Raw genomic sequence first — 13,801 nt, 5'->3', positions numbered from 1 at the left:
CCTCCCACTCCTCCTCAGAACTTCTAGTATTACAGCACTTTCTTGATTCTGTAGCAAGGTTTTCTCCCTGTCTGCAAGAGTTGAAGCCGCTGCTCTCCTTGTTCAAGCCTCTGAAAATATTATGTTAAGTTCTCCTTTACCCCTTTGTGTACTTCACTCAGTGGCAGTTCTTTTACTTCAGACAAGGACTCAGCACCTATCTCAATTACGCCTCTCCAGGTATGATTTTTTTTCTTTGCTTCTTGCCTAACTGTACTTCTGCTCAAGTGGCAGAACTTTTTGCCCTCGCTAGGGCTACTGCCTTATTCTTTTCAGCAATAAACCAGTCGCCCATGGCAACTTTTGAAGATGTTGCACAACTCCAGAATCAGGCCCAAATGTTGAAAAAGAAAAGTGGAGACTGACAGGTTGTCCTCGGTACACTGCCTTGTGTGGTGCTCCCCGGATGGCCACCTGGTAGCACCCATGGTCCTTCTTCCCCTCCTTGTAGTAGCAGATAAGAAAAGTAGAATCAGCTAAGTCATTCCCCTAAGGAGTGAAGGTGCCACAGTGATTTAGATCACGCAAGTGCAAAAATGTGAATAATGTGTTCAATGTACTCAGTAACTTTGTTTTTGCTTTGCTTTAAATAAGTGTTTTTATGTCTGTATTTGTGCTATAGTTCCTGCCATGCGTGGGGGTGTGTGTGTGAGCTTTTTACTCCTCCTAGTCATCAAAGGCCCTTTGGGTCGGCTAGACAGATTGCCCTATATGCCACCCAAAAGCTACAACAGCAGCAGCTTCTCCCATGTAAAGATCAAGATGCAATGACTGTGTGTGACTGGCAAGGGAGAGTGAGTATTGGCTAGGGACCATATCATTATGTATTGGCTGTGTTCAAACATGTATCGTAGTTTGGCTCAGCCTTCTGTGTGTACCAGTAAGTGTTACTTCATGAAGAAGAAAATGCAAGCTAAACTGAATGTTTGTTGAAAGATGCTGCACATGCTAGAATGATGCTGTCGAGATGGGAATGAGATTTTAAAGTGGTCTAAGCAAGTATAAACTTTTATTGAAAGTCACTGGCTGGATATATTTGCAGACTGAGCTAACAGTGGATTTGAAATCCTATGTATTATGCTTTATCCCATCGTAATGGTTACTGTTATTTTCTTGCTTTGCCTTTTTGCTTTGTATGTAGCCTAGCAAACTTAATAATATATGAGTTGTTTTAATTGTTTAACGAAAAACTGCATATGGAATCTGCGAAAATCCAAAGGGTGGAGTGTATTGGATTTGGTTTCGGAAGAATGGCGGGCAGTCAGGGACGAATTTGCACAGAACCATATGCAGTATTTAATGCAGTGTTTGATAGCACAAGTACACTGATTTGCTAGAAAGTTGGCAATTTTCATGTTTTTAGAGTTCATTCTTATAGCTGTATTCACATACAGTGAAGGCCATACTTTTTGCTATCCATGGAAGCTAAAGTAATGCACAGTAGTTGTTCTTCACACCGTGTACCTTTTAACCGATAAGGGATGCTCCTTTCTGTACTGTGAGAGACTTATTTTGCTGCCAAAGGAGAAAGACCTTGGGAAAGGGTCAAGTAAGCCGCCCATCCTCCCCTGTGGGGACTGTTTGTAAATATTCAGATTGATTTTATCCAGATGCCAAAATGATGTAATTACCAATATGTGCTTGTGATAGTTGACCAGTTTTCCAAGTGGGTCAATTTACAGGCCAAGTCATGCAAGAACTGTGTAAAGACCTGAGAATCAAACAGAATCTGCACTGCCCTGACCATCCGCAGTCAGCAGGTAGAGGGGCAGAATGGAACCTTAAAGGATGAACTGTTAAGGTTGTGTGACAAGCTAGAACTGAAATGGCCAGATGCACGGCCACGAGCCCTCCTGAGCACGAGGAGCACTCCCAACAGTTCATGGGCTGAGCCCACGTGAGATCCTCATGGCAAGGCCAATGAGGCTTCCAGTCTCTCCTCCATGTGCTAAAGAACTCTTTAACCGACAAAATCGTCTTAGAATATTACAAGAGATGGGCGAAATGTGTTAGAGCCTTTCATGAACAGGTCAAAGACGCCTTGCTGGAGCCACTTGATTCAGGCCACTGTCTCAGCCCAAGTGGCGAGGTGTGCATACAAGTTTTCCAGAGGAAGAACACCTTACAGCCCTGGTGGAAAGGCCCATGCCGGATGATCCTAGCCACCAACACTGCTGCCAGGTGCCAAAGTCTCTCCAGGTGGGTCCACGCTTCCCACTGCAAGAAGGTGCTGAGATATATCAACGCCAGTCAAGAGACAACAACAAGGGACAGAAATGAGATCCCCAGGACGATCCAGGGAAACCTCCCCAGAAGCAGACGACTTCAGAAGTGGGCTGCTGTACCCAAGACTTACCAGGCTCCCAGAAGTACAACCTAAGGTCAAGGAGAAAGGGCAGTATTGATGGACCCACTTCCTGACCTGTACTGGGAAGGTTGGAACAGCTGCCCTGCCTGGTCCCTGTTTGGACTTTCCCTGCTTGGACTTCTCCTTGTTTGAAAAAGCTACTTTGTAGTTCTTTGGTGCCACCAGAAGGCCATAATAACACCCTGCCACTCCTGAGAAACCAGTAAGGTTCTGCTGGCAGAGTTGGCAAAGTCCAGCAGTGAGCCTAGCGCCAGCTGGTGAACAACTGATCATGAGACCAGAAGATGTTTTAATGATTTTGGACTTTGGGTAATAAAGGAACACTGGGAGGTTGGGATAAGAATCACGTTATAACTATGGGAAACTTAGCAGCAAGGAATGTTAAATTGTCTAAATGTTGGATATGTATGCACCTCCAACCCAGAAGATATCCCATGGTAGAGTAATAAGAGTTACACCCTATATAAAGACCAGATCTAACATTTCACAGTGGGTTAGTCCCTGTTGAAGTGTCTTATTGTTGGTATTATTGTTCTCATAATCATATATGTATTCATACTACTTGTGATTTGTGCTTGCAAATGTTGTATGTCAAGGATCGGCTAGTCCTTGCAGACTATGCCTGCCACCAAAATGAAGTTGTTGATAATGAAAGAAATGGAAAGTGAGTGGAAAAGAAAAGAAGATGTTTTGAGACTTATGGTAATAACACCTAAAGGTTGGCTAGAGGCCTCCCCAATGGAGTAGGCCCTGGCCAAAAGGAGGGACTGAAGTGGGAAAATACCATTTGCATTGTTAGCATGGGAATGTGTTGCTGAGGTGCCAAGAGTCATGTAGGACATAGTGATTAGATTAGTGCTAGAGGTAGTGATTGAATTCGCACTAGAGGACAGTGGCTGATTAACTTATTGAGCATGAGTCACAATGCCTAGCAGGGACCTTGTCTCTGGAAACCAGAAAACTTCCTTTGAAGGAAGTTTGTAGGCCCTTGACTCAGTGCTGCACCAAATACTGACCAAAGCTTATGTCATGTGGCTTGTTTACTTTTTTGTTAAAATACCAAAGTTGCCTATTGTTCTGGGTCCAGTTCCGGGGGGCCACACTGGCAACTCTTGACTGCACCACACCTTGGTGTTCTGGTAATAAACATCCTCTCAAGCAAAAAGTTGGTGTCTGTTGTCTGACCAAGCCTGGCAGAAGGGTAAAATTCTGCAACACTATCATAAATATCCAGATACTTTCTAGCCATATTTCATGATCAGCAATGTGCTTAATATCCAGTACATTTAACTGGAGATCGGCTACGTCTACAGTTTCAGCGCAAAATGAATCGTCAAAGCCCATGGCTTCCTTTTAATATCAGTTAATATTTTGGGGCAAGGTGATTGAAGGCAGGTGGTGGTGATGCAGTTGAAGGCACACTTGGAAGAAGCTGATTATCTAGATCCATTTCAATCAGGCTTCAGGCCTGGGCATGGGACAGAAACGGCCTTGGTCGCCTTGGTGGATGATATGAGGAGGGCTCTGGATAGGGGTGAATGCTCCTTCCTTGTTCTCTTTGACCTCTCAGCGGCTTTTGATACCATTGACCATGGTATCCTCCTGGACCACCTGGAGGGGTTGGACATTAGAGACACTGTATTACAGTGGTTCCAGTCCTTCCTCTCTGGCAGGTACCAGAGGGTAGCACTGAGAGGTGAGGTTTCGGACCCGTGGCTGCTCACGTGGGGTGCCACAGGGTTCCATCCTCTCCCCGAAGCTATTTAACATCTATGTGAAGCCGCTGGGGGCTATTGTCAGGAGGTTTGGGGTGTGGTGTCATCAATATGCAGATGATACGCAGCTCTACCTCTCGTTCAAATTTTCACCAAGGTTGGCCATAGAATCCCTGTCCAAATGTCTGGAGACCGTGAGTGGCTGGATGAGGAGGAATAAGCTGAAGCTGAACCCTGAGAAGACCGAGGTACTTTTGGTGGGAGACAAGAGGAGGTTGGGGGATGTTGATCTGGTGTTGAATGGAGTATGGCTACCCTTGAAAAACTAGGTCCGCAGCTTGGGGGTCATTTTAGATGCCCATCTGTCCATGGAGGCTCAGGTGTCAGCTGTGAGCTGGAGAGCACTGTACCAACTCCATCTTATACGGCGGCTGCACCCCTACCATCCCGACCATCTGCTCCCATCAGTAGTACATGCCCTGGTCTCCTCTCGTCTAGACCACTGTAATGCGCTCTACGTGGGGTTACCCTTGAAGATGGTAACGCTTGAACACGGCAGCTCTCTTGATTAAAGGCAGCTGCTGGTGTGATCACATCACTCCGGTGCTGAAGGAGTTGCACTGGTTACCAGTTGTTTTCTGGGCCAAATTCAAGGTGTTGGTTTTGACCTTTAAAACCCTATATGGTTCCAGCCCAGCATATCTTGAGGAGCACCTTCAGCAACACCAGACAGGCCACTCAACAAGATCAGCCTCGGATAGGGATGGCGGAGAATTTCTCCCCGAAACTTCGGGGGGCCGAGCGCCAACATGTTCGGCCCCCCGAACAAGTTTCGGGGAGAAATTCTCCGCACCCCTCCCTGCCCCCTGCCCGGGACGGGACTTATCTTTGCTGAATGTCCCTCCCGGCGGCGGGTCTGGCCGGCGGTTCGGAGGGTGTTCGTCCGGGGCGGGAGCAGCAGCCGGTCTTTCGACCGGCTGCCGCCCCCGCCATTCCAATAAAAGAAAAAAAAAAACGCCCCCATGATAGGCTACGTGACGATTAAAGATTTACGTAGACTACAGCGACCAAATAAGGAACGCGAATGGCGGCTCCCTATGGGGGCCGCCATTTGCGTATGCGCTTTTTTTTTTTTAAGTCACCCGTGATAGGCTACGTGACGATTAACGTAGCCTATCACGGCTGACTTTGCAGATCTAGCCGTGATAGGCTACGTTAATCGTCACGTAGCCTATCACGGGGGCATTTAAAAAAAACCAAAAAAACTTTGGAGTTCGCAGCCGGGCGAGGCGAGGCGCCTCCTCCCCGGCCTGAATTTCGGCCGGGCGAGGCAGGAAGCCTCCCTCCCGGCCTGAATTTCGGCCGGGCGAGGCGGGAAGCCTCCCCCCCTGGCCTGAACTTCACAGGGGGAGCAGTGAAGCGCCTCCCCCCCACCGCGAACAAGCTTCGAGGACAGGTAAGTGACTTTCGTCCACCCCTAGCCTCGGATGGCCTTCTCTCCATCCCATCAGCCCGGACAGCTAGGCTGGTGAGGACGAGGGAGAGGGCCTTTTTTGTGGTAGCCACCACTCTGTGGAACTCCCTGCCTAGGGAACTCCACTATGCCCCCTCTTTAATGAGCTTCCGCCACACATTAAAAACATGGTTGTTCAGGCAGGGATTTGGGGGGTGTTAGGGTATTTTTAGAAATATGGTGTTTTAATGTAGAATTTTATTGTTTTAAAACTGTTGTATTGTTGTACATGGCTCAGAGTGGCTTGGTGACCAGCCAGATGGGCAATTAAGTAAGTAAGTAAGTAAGTAAGTAAGTAAGTAAGTAAGTAAGTAAATGCAGATATGTAGAACCTCAGGCCCGGGGGCCAAATCTGGCCACCTGTTGTCTGAGTCTGGCCCTCTGGGGTCCCCCCAATGGCCATGCCACTTCCCCTGGCTCCACCACCTTTCCCCCAACCACTGATCATTTGGTGGTTTCCCAGCTTTTGTGCAGTTTTCTTCCCCCTCTTCTAAAAGGCTGGAGTTTGGGTAATTTTTGGCCCTCCCCCTTTTGCTTGCTTGCTTGCTTGCTTATTTATGTATTTAAACATTTCTATCCCACCCTATATCATTAAGATCTCAGGGCAGCGTACAGATAAAATCAATTTAAACAGTATAAAACAATAAATAATCTAAACACCTAAAAACATATTAAACTATTAAACAAGCTAATACCAGTTAACATTTAAAACAATATACAGTTAAAACAATGTGCTAGGGAATGCATTTAGCCCTCAAAGGCTTTGGTAAAAAGCCATGTTTTGACTAGGCACCGAAATGAGACCAATGTCTGCACCAATCGGGCCTCCAAGGGGAGGCCAGTCCACAATCGGGGTGCCACAGCAGAGAAGGCCCACTCCCACGTCCCACCATAGCGTATGTCTCATACGGATGGGATGCAGAAGAGGGCCCCTCCAACATATCTCAGTTCTCAGGAAGGCATATATAGGGAGAGGCGTTCCCTCAAATATCGAGGTCCCAAGCCACTTAGGGCTTTAAATGTCATCACCAAAACCTTGAATTCTGACAAGAAGCATATTAGCAGCCAGTGCAATTAAAACTGATGTTATATGGATTTTATGGTGTGTTCCAGTCAGCAGTCTAGCTGCTGCATTTTGCACTAGCTGCAATTTCCGAGTCGTCTTCAAGGACAGCCCGATGTAAAGTGCATTGCAGTAGTCTAATTGGGAAGTTACCAGCACTTGTACTACTGTGGCTAGGTTATCCCTGTCCAGGAAAGGCCATAGCTGGGGGATCAGCTGAAGGATTCCGGGCCACAGAGTTCACCTGGGGCTCCAGTGACAGGGATGGATCTAGGAGTACTCCCAAGGAGTACCTATGCACCTGCTCCTTCAGGGGGAGTGCAACCCCATCCAGGACAGGTCGCTTACCCAATTCCCGGACTCAGGAACCACCAATCCATCTTGTCAAGTTTTAGCTTCAGTTTATTGGCCCTTATCCAGCCCATTATAGCCTCCAGGCACTGGTCCAGCACCTTCCCACCTCAGATGACTCTGACGACAAGGAGAAATATTGCTGAGTATCATCAGTGTACTGGTGACATCCCAGCCCAAAACTCCGAATGACCTCTCCCAACAGCTTCATATAGATGTTGAACAGCATGGGGGATAGAACAGAACTCTGTGGTACCCCACAGCTTAATAGCCATGCAGTAGAACAGGAATCCCCCAATCCACTGTCTGGAATCAGCCCTGCAGGTAGGAGCGGAACCAGTGTAGCACAGTGCCCCCAACTCCCATCCTGCAGAGCCGATCCAACACCATGTTGGATCGGCACCATGATCAATGGTGCCGATAATAAGACACCATAATCAATGGTGTCAAAAGCCGCTGAGAGATCCAGGAGGATCAACAGGGTAGCACTCCCCCTGTCTTTCACCTGGAGTAGGTCGTCAGTCAGAGCAACCAACCCTGGCCTGAACCAGACTGAAATGGGTCCAGATAATCAGTGTCCTCCAAGAACACCTGAAGCTTCCCAGCCACCACACGCTCAAGCACCTTGCCCCAAAAGGGGATATTGGCAATGGGGCCATAGTTCTCACACACCTCTGGGTCCAGGGAGGGCCTCTTCAGGAGAGGGTGCATTACAGCCTCTTTCAAGGCAGCAGGAACCACCCCCTGACAGAGCGAAGCATTTACCACTCCCTGGACCCACCCAGCCAATCCACCCCTGCTAGATCGCATAAGCGAAGATGGGCAAGGGTCAAGCTTACATGTGGTGGGCCGGACCGATTCAAGAGCCTTGTCCACATCATCAGGCTGCAACAACTGAAACTGATCCCAGGAAAAACAACCAGACAGAACATTGGATACCTTCCCAGACTCTGCAATAACTGTGGCGTCAAATTCTGAGCAAATATGAGCAACTTTCTCCTCAAAGTGCCTAGGAAATTTATCACAGCAAATGACCGAGGGTTCCAATCCCAATTTCTCTGAGCCCAAGCAAGATCCCAAAAGGCCCTTCACCACATGGAAAAATTCTTCTGGGTGATATTTCGAGGATGAAATAATAGATGTATAATAAGATTTTTTTGCCATCCTCACTGCTGAGGCACAATGATGGTGATGTTAGAACTCCTCGCTGCTCGCCTCTCCTCCCCTTCGTTGAATCCCGCAAGTGATCAGCGGTCACTGTTGATCGTCCCACGAACCATTTGAGGCTTTGCCTGGGGGCAGGGGTTGACTCAGGAACTCATACGTGCAAAAAAAGGAAATGTACACACAAAGCCTCGAATTTGCACACTTTTAAATCTCTGAAATGTGCACTTTCATCTACATCCGCGCAACATTTGTATACAGTATTGAGGAGTGTTGAGTTGTTGCTGCTATGTGCTAATATCCTGCCCTGCTGCTGACACAGACACCCCATCCCCCAAGCAAAAAGAAGCTGATGATGTGTGTTGGGCAGGCGGCCCCCGTGTTTCCCAATTGAACAATGATCTTTCCATGTAGTGAATGAATCTGACCATTTTTCATTCTGTAAGCCGTTAGCATGATGACTCCCTCATTAATTCTGCCTGCTGCACCTCTCCTCTCCTTTGTTTTGCTAATGCTGGGCACTTGAGTCTTTTGTTGTCTGAGAATATGCACAATGATATGCTGGGGGGCGGGGCTGGCATCTGGTCAGTTCAGTGCTACCGCAGATTAGCAGACATAGGAATTTTTGCGCGCTAGCTCCTGTCTGCAGAAGAGGGCTTCAGCCAAGAAAGATATATTGCTTTTGTTTGTTGGGAGGATGCCCTTACAAATTGCAGCTTCCTCTCCACCCCTACTTTTCCTTCTCTGTGTGTGCGTGTGCATAGGCTTCAGGCTACATTTGCTAATTCCCCCAGAAGGCTTTGTAAACCTCACAAAATGTGCCATTGTGACGTGGCAACCTCTCTCCAACAGTGTTTGAGGAGGGGGATGGGGCTTCACTGGGACAGGCACTGGACTGGGCTATATGGGGCAAACCCCTGGTAAATCAGGGACATTTGGAGGGAACTCAGAGAGGAAAAAGCAGCAGTAGCTCCATCCATCATCAGAATGAGTTTCCTGGAAAGAAGGCTGCTAGGACGAGGCTGGCTGAAATTAAAAGCCGATCTCTGGAAGAAATGATGTTGATGCAAAGAGATGACCGTGTTGGATTAGGAGTCAGGAGACCTGGGTTCTAGAACTTCTAGTCCCCACTCAGCCATGGAAGTTCACTGGGTGACTTGGGGCCAGTCACAGACTCTCAGCCCAACTGACCTCACAGGGTTGTTGTGAGGATAAAATAGAGAGGAGGAGGATTATGTACGCCGCCTTGGGTTCTTTAAGGAGGGGAAAAGGCAGCATATAACTGTAATAAATTTTTTAAAAGATGAAGAATTTGAAAGAGCCAAAGTCCCCTTGCAAGACTGAGGCTTCTGTGGAGGCTTTGACCACTTCTCTCAATCAGCACAGGTTTTTGGGTTCATTGGGTAGAACGTGGGAAGGCCCATTCACTCAGAAATCAGCAATACTGTTCATCTGCTAACTGAGGGCAATAAGCAAAATCACCTCTCCCTTGTTTTAAGAATGCATTTCCATGATAAAGGACAGGACAGGACAGGTGACTCAGTACCTCATTCATTCTCTTTAGCTGACTGCCTGATATAACTGAATGTCTATCGACTATGGTTAGTCAGATATTCATTCACATGCCTGGCTATGGAAAGGGCAGGGAAGAGGGGGACTTATTTAGGTGCATGCTGCAGTGTCTGAATGGAAGATGTGCCTTTCCTCTTCTATTCCTACCAAGCAATATCTCTGCTTGATGTACACAACTGTACACAACTGCAGTCCCTTTTGGTTTCCCCATTCTGCAATTAGCATATGTGCAGGCTGTGTTGTGGCTATGGTATTGCTTGTCATCTTAATGGAGCAGTTGTATACAATCAAAATATTCCTGTTCTATATATTTTATTTGACACTCTGTTGTCATGACTTTTGCCTGAATGCATTTCTGTTTATGTGGTTGTCACAAGTTTCATGGGACTGGTGTATGGCGTAAGGCACTGCAGTCATCCCAATGCAATAAGAGCCAGGTTGGAAATGGAATTAGTATAACTGCGCTCCTTGGTTTGTCCTGAGCTCTCTTCCCATGCCTGCAATCTTTCCTGTCTGCACTGGGATGTCATCACAGAGCCAGCCATACAAGGGAAACTGGTGTTCAAGTAGCGTGTCCCCGCCCCCACATGCACACGCTCATTCATGCAAATGTGGAGGAATTGACCCTTGTAAAAATACAGCTAGTCGGAAGCACGGCCTCTCAGAGCATGTTGAGAGAGAAAATGCCATACAAAGAGTTACATGCTGCCTCATAGCATCCCAACCCAGGGTCAAAGCTTCTAGCTGCAGTAGGATAGTGTTCTATGCTCTCTCTATTGTATCACCAACCAAATACAGGAGTGCCTTATCATAACAGTGGGTGGCCTCTGTTTTGTGGGAACAATGGAAACTTCTTCCCAGCTGTGGGCGGCCCTGGCTGGCGGCTCCGCAGACTCGCCGCAGAGCAGAGCAGGCCTGGTAGGATTCCGGGGGGAGGGATGGATTGCCTCCCCCATACCGTGGATGCCTTGGACCAGAACAAGGTAAGGGATTCGTACATCCCTACTCCTAGCACAACCAGTCAAAAGAAATTGTGAAGCTATTCTGTCTTTTCTTCCTTAATTAACGTTTTGTGGAAGGAAAAAAAGATAGAAGATGAAGTGGGAAAACACAGGAAGGTCCAAGCTGAGGATGATGTTGTCCGTGCCCACTGAAATTCCCTAAATAAGGTGACTGCATGATAAAAGCCTTGTCTCAAAAGCACTATAAGGTACTTTGGTAGTTATAATGTTTTTACCAACCTGTAGTGGATTAATAAAAAATATACCAGAGTTTTGACAAGTATGTTGAACATTAAGGTTGGTGAAGATGCCCTACCGGATAATGTGGCCAGATGCAAAACAGAGCACGGCTCCTGCACTTTTAATAGTTGTGTGGAAGAGGGAATTTCAGCAGTGTTACTTGTATGATCACCTATACCTGCTGAAAGTTGCCTTCTACTCAGTCATTGAAAGTTCAGGTGCTCTGTCCCCTTTTGCATCATCTGGCTTCCTTCCTGCTAGGATGCTGCCTATCCTGTGCTAGAAAGTGTATCAGCAGCTTTAGTTAGTGGGTTCTGAATGAGACACAGGCATGGCTAGAGCAGAGGGACTTGCTTGTTTCTCTGAGGAAAAGGGGGAAGGGAATGGTCTCTCTCACCTGCAGGGAATGACAGATTCTGATTTCCTTTCAGGGAAGTTGCCCATTTTCTGCCTCGTAAGCCTGGATAGGCAGACGTTCCAGGCCTCCTATGATTTCCCTGGCTGAGGGAGGTCAGTAGTGGGAATGGGAGTGAGGACAGCCTGCAGTGAGGGTATGTGTATGTTTGTGAGAGGCCATGTTACCCAAATACCCAGTCCAGAAGCAATCTGACTATTTGTTATTGGTGAGAATACTTTTCAGAACATATAGGTTAAATCATAATGAGAAAATGAGAAAAAAAGGAGAGCTTTTTAAAAACGCACTGCACATTCAGTGGGGCACAAGAAACTCCAACCCTGCCTGGCAATTCTTCCTACTCATGAAGGTCTTCCAGCTGTTTCCTATGTGACTTCATGACCCTTGGGTTTTTTTTGCGGGGCGGGGGGGTTCTGATGGCTTCCACACTGCGGCAGACACACAGAAATGCAAGAAGCAGAAATACGTAAAATGAGGTTTGTGCACATTTCCAGTCTGCATGACTGGGAAGGAGGAGGTGGAAAGAATTACATAGATATGTTGGTCTGCTCCTGCTGCAAAGCCTAGCACCATGCCTACTGCAGCTGGAAAGGGAACTTTCCATTGCTCCATATATATGTAGTATATAATTCCCGCTAGTGTGACAGTGGTATCCCCATCATGGGCATATTTCTTGGGCTGTCCTTTTGGTTCTCTCACAGCCCAGTGGTCACGCCGGCCAAGCCGAAACACAAACACACAACATGCCACCACAACCAAGAGACCAAGACTACACTGCCCTGTTTATTATTTATTTATTTAGGTGTTTCATTTCTATTCCGCCCAATAGCCAAAGCTCTCTGGGCCGCCATTCACAGAAATTACAACCAAAAAGCACACAGTAAAACAATTATTTATTTCCCTATTGAAAAGCACTGCCCAAAGACATGCGCGCAAATATTGATTTATGAATGAAGGAACTATCTTTTTCTTTCCATATTTTCTTCTTGTGAACATATTCTCTCAAATGTTGGAGTTAAATTCTAAGTTTTAGAAGAGATTTGCAACATAATAGCACATCTTCTTGCTTGGTGGCTATCTCAACTTGCCACTGTGAGGGAATAGTACTTTCTAATTGTTATGCAGAAATTGAGGGCAATGGCCCATTTCAATCTGAATGAAACGACGGTCATTCAGGTAGGAAGGGGGTTGCTTGCTCTCATCTTTTTCAACACCTGGATCTCTCTGTGGCATTTCTCAATTCATAGAATGCGCAAAATCAAAAGGGCCCTGGCAGCAGCGCTATTTTTTTTCCCTGCCCCCAAAATGCGCATATATGCAGATGCGCACATCAGGGGCAAATGCGAAAAAATGAGGGGCAAATGCACTAAACTGAAGGGATAGCTGCCGAAGCCATTCGCCGAGCAGATGATTGGTGAGAGCTGGGGGAAACTGGTGAACAGGATCGCCAGAGCACCTGAGACTTCGAGGGAAACTCTTGACTGGAACAGAGCAGGGTCAGGCAAAGGAGGGTTTGTGAACTTCAGTTCGGGGAGCTGAACAGAGAGACGATCGTCAAACGTGAAGCAGGAACTGAACTTTCATGACATCCGACACAGTGAAGAGTCTTTGCTACGGATGTACAAAACCCACTTACCTTTTCGCGGAATCTTTCGTGGTGGGGGGGATGGGGGGGAGGCGATCCAGTCCTCCCCCCCTGGAATCCTCGATGGCCGGCTTCGCTCCATGGCCAGGCCGTGGAGCAGCCGGCCAGAGCCATCCGCAGCCGGATTTCCAGCCGCGGACGGGCTGCTGCGGATGCAAATGGCGGCTGCCGTAGCAACTGCCATTTGCGTCCAGCCAGGAGGCAGCTGTGATAGGCTATGTAAGAATTTACATAGCCTATCACGGCTAACCCCCCCCCCCAAAAAAAAACCAGCGAACGCAAATGGCGGCGGCTACAGCGGCCGCCATTTGCGTTCCCTATTTTTCGCCGATTTATCTTACGTAAATATTTACGTAAGATAAAACGGCGAAAAAAAGGGGAATGCAAATAGCGTAGTGGGCACTATTTGCATTCCATTATTTTTCGCTGTTCTAGCCTACATAAATATTTACATAGGCTAAAACGGCGAATAAAAAAGGAACGGAAGGGGGGCAGGCCATTCTGCCACAGATTTCAGGGGGGCGAATGCCAGTGCATTCGGCTTCACTAAAATCCATGGTGGAATTCTCTGCCATTCCTAGTCTTTGCTAATTGTTGGTCGTACTCATTCCAAGACCAGCGCCACCTGCACTCTAGCTTGGGAACGATTGTATCGATGGCCCTTCCCATCTCACCATTCCATAGCGAGACCAAAGCCTCAACCAAATCGCCAGCC

The sequence above is a fragment of the Heloderma suspectum genome, chromosome 4 (genome assembly GCF_057233095.1).
Source record: "Heloderma suspectum isolate Gila_16-S chromosome 4, 16-S_ref, whole genome shotgun sequence".
NCBI classification, from domain to species: domain Eukaryota; kingdom Metazoa; phylum Chordata; class Lepidosauria; order Squamata; family Helodermatidae; genus Heloderma; species Heloderma suspectum.
Note: the sequence above shows the minus strand (reverse complement) of the source record.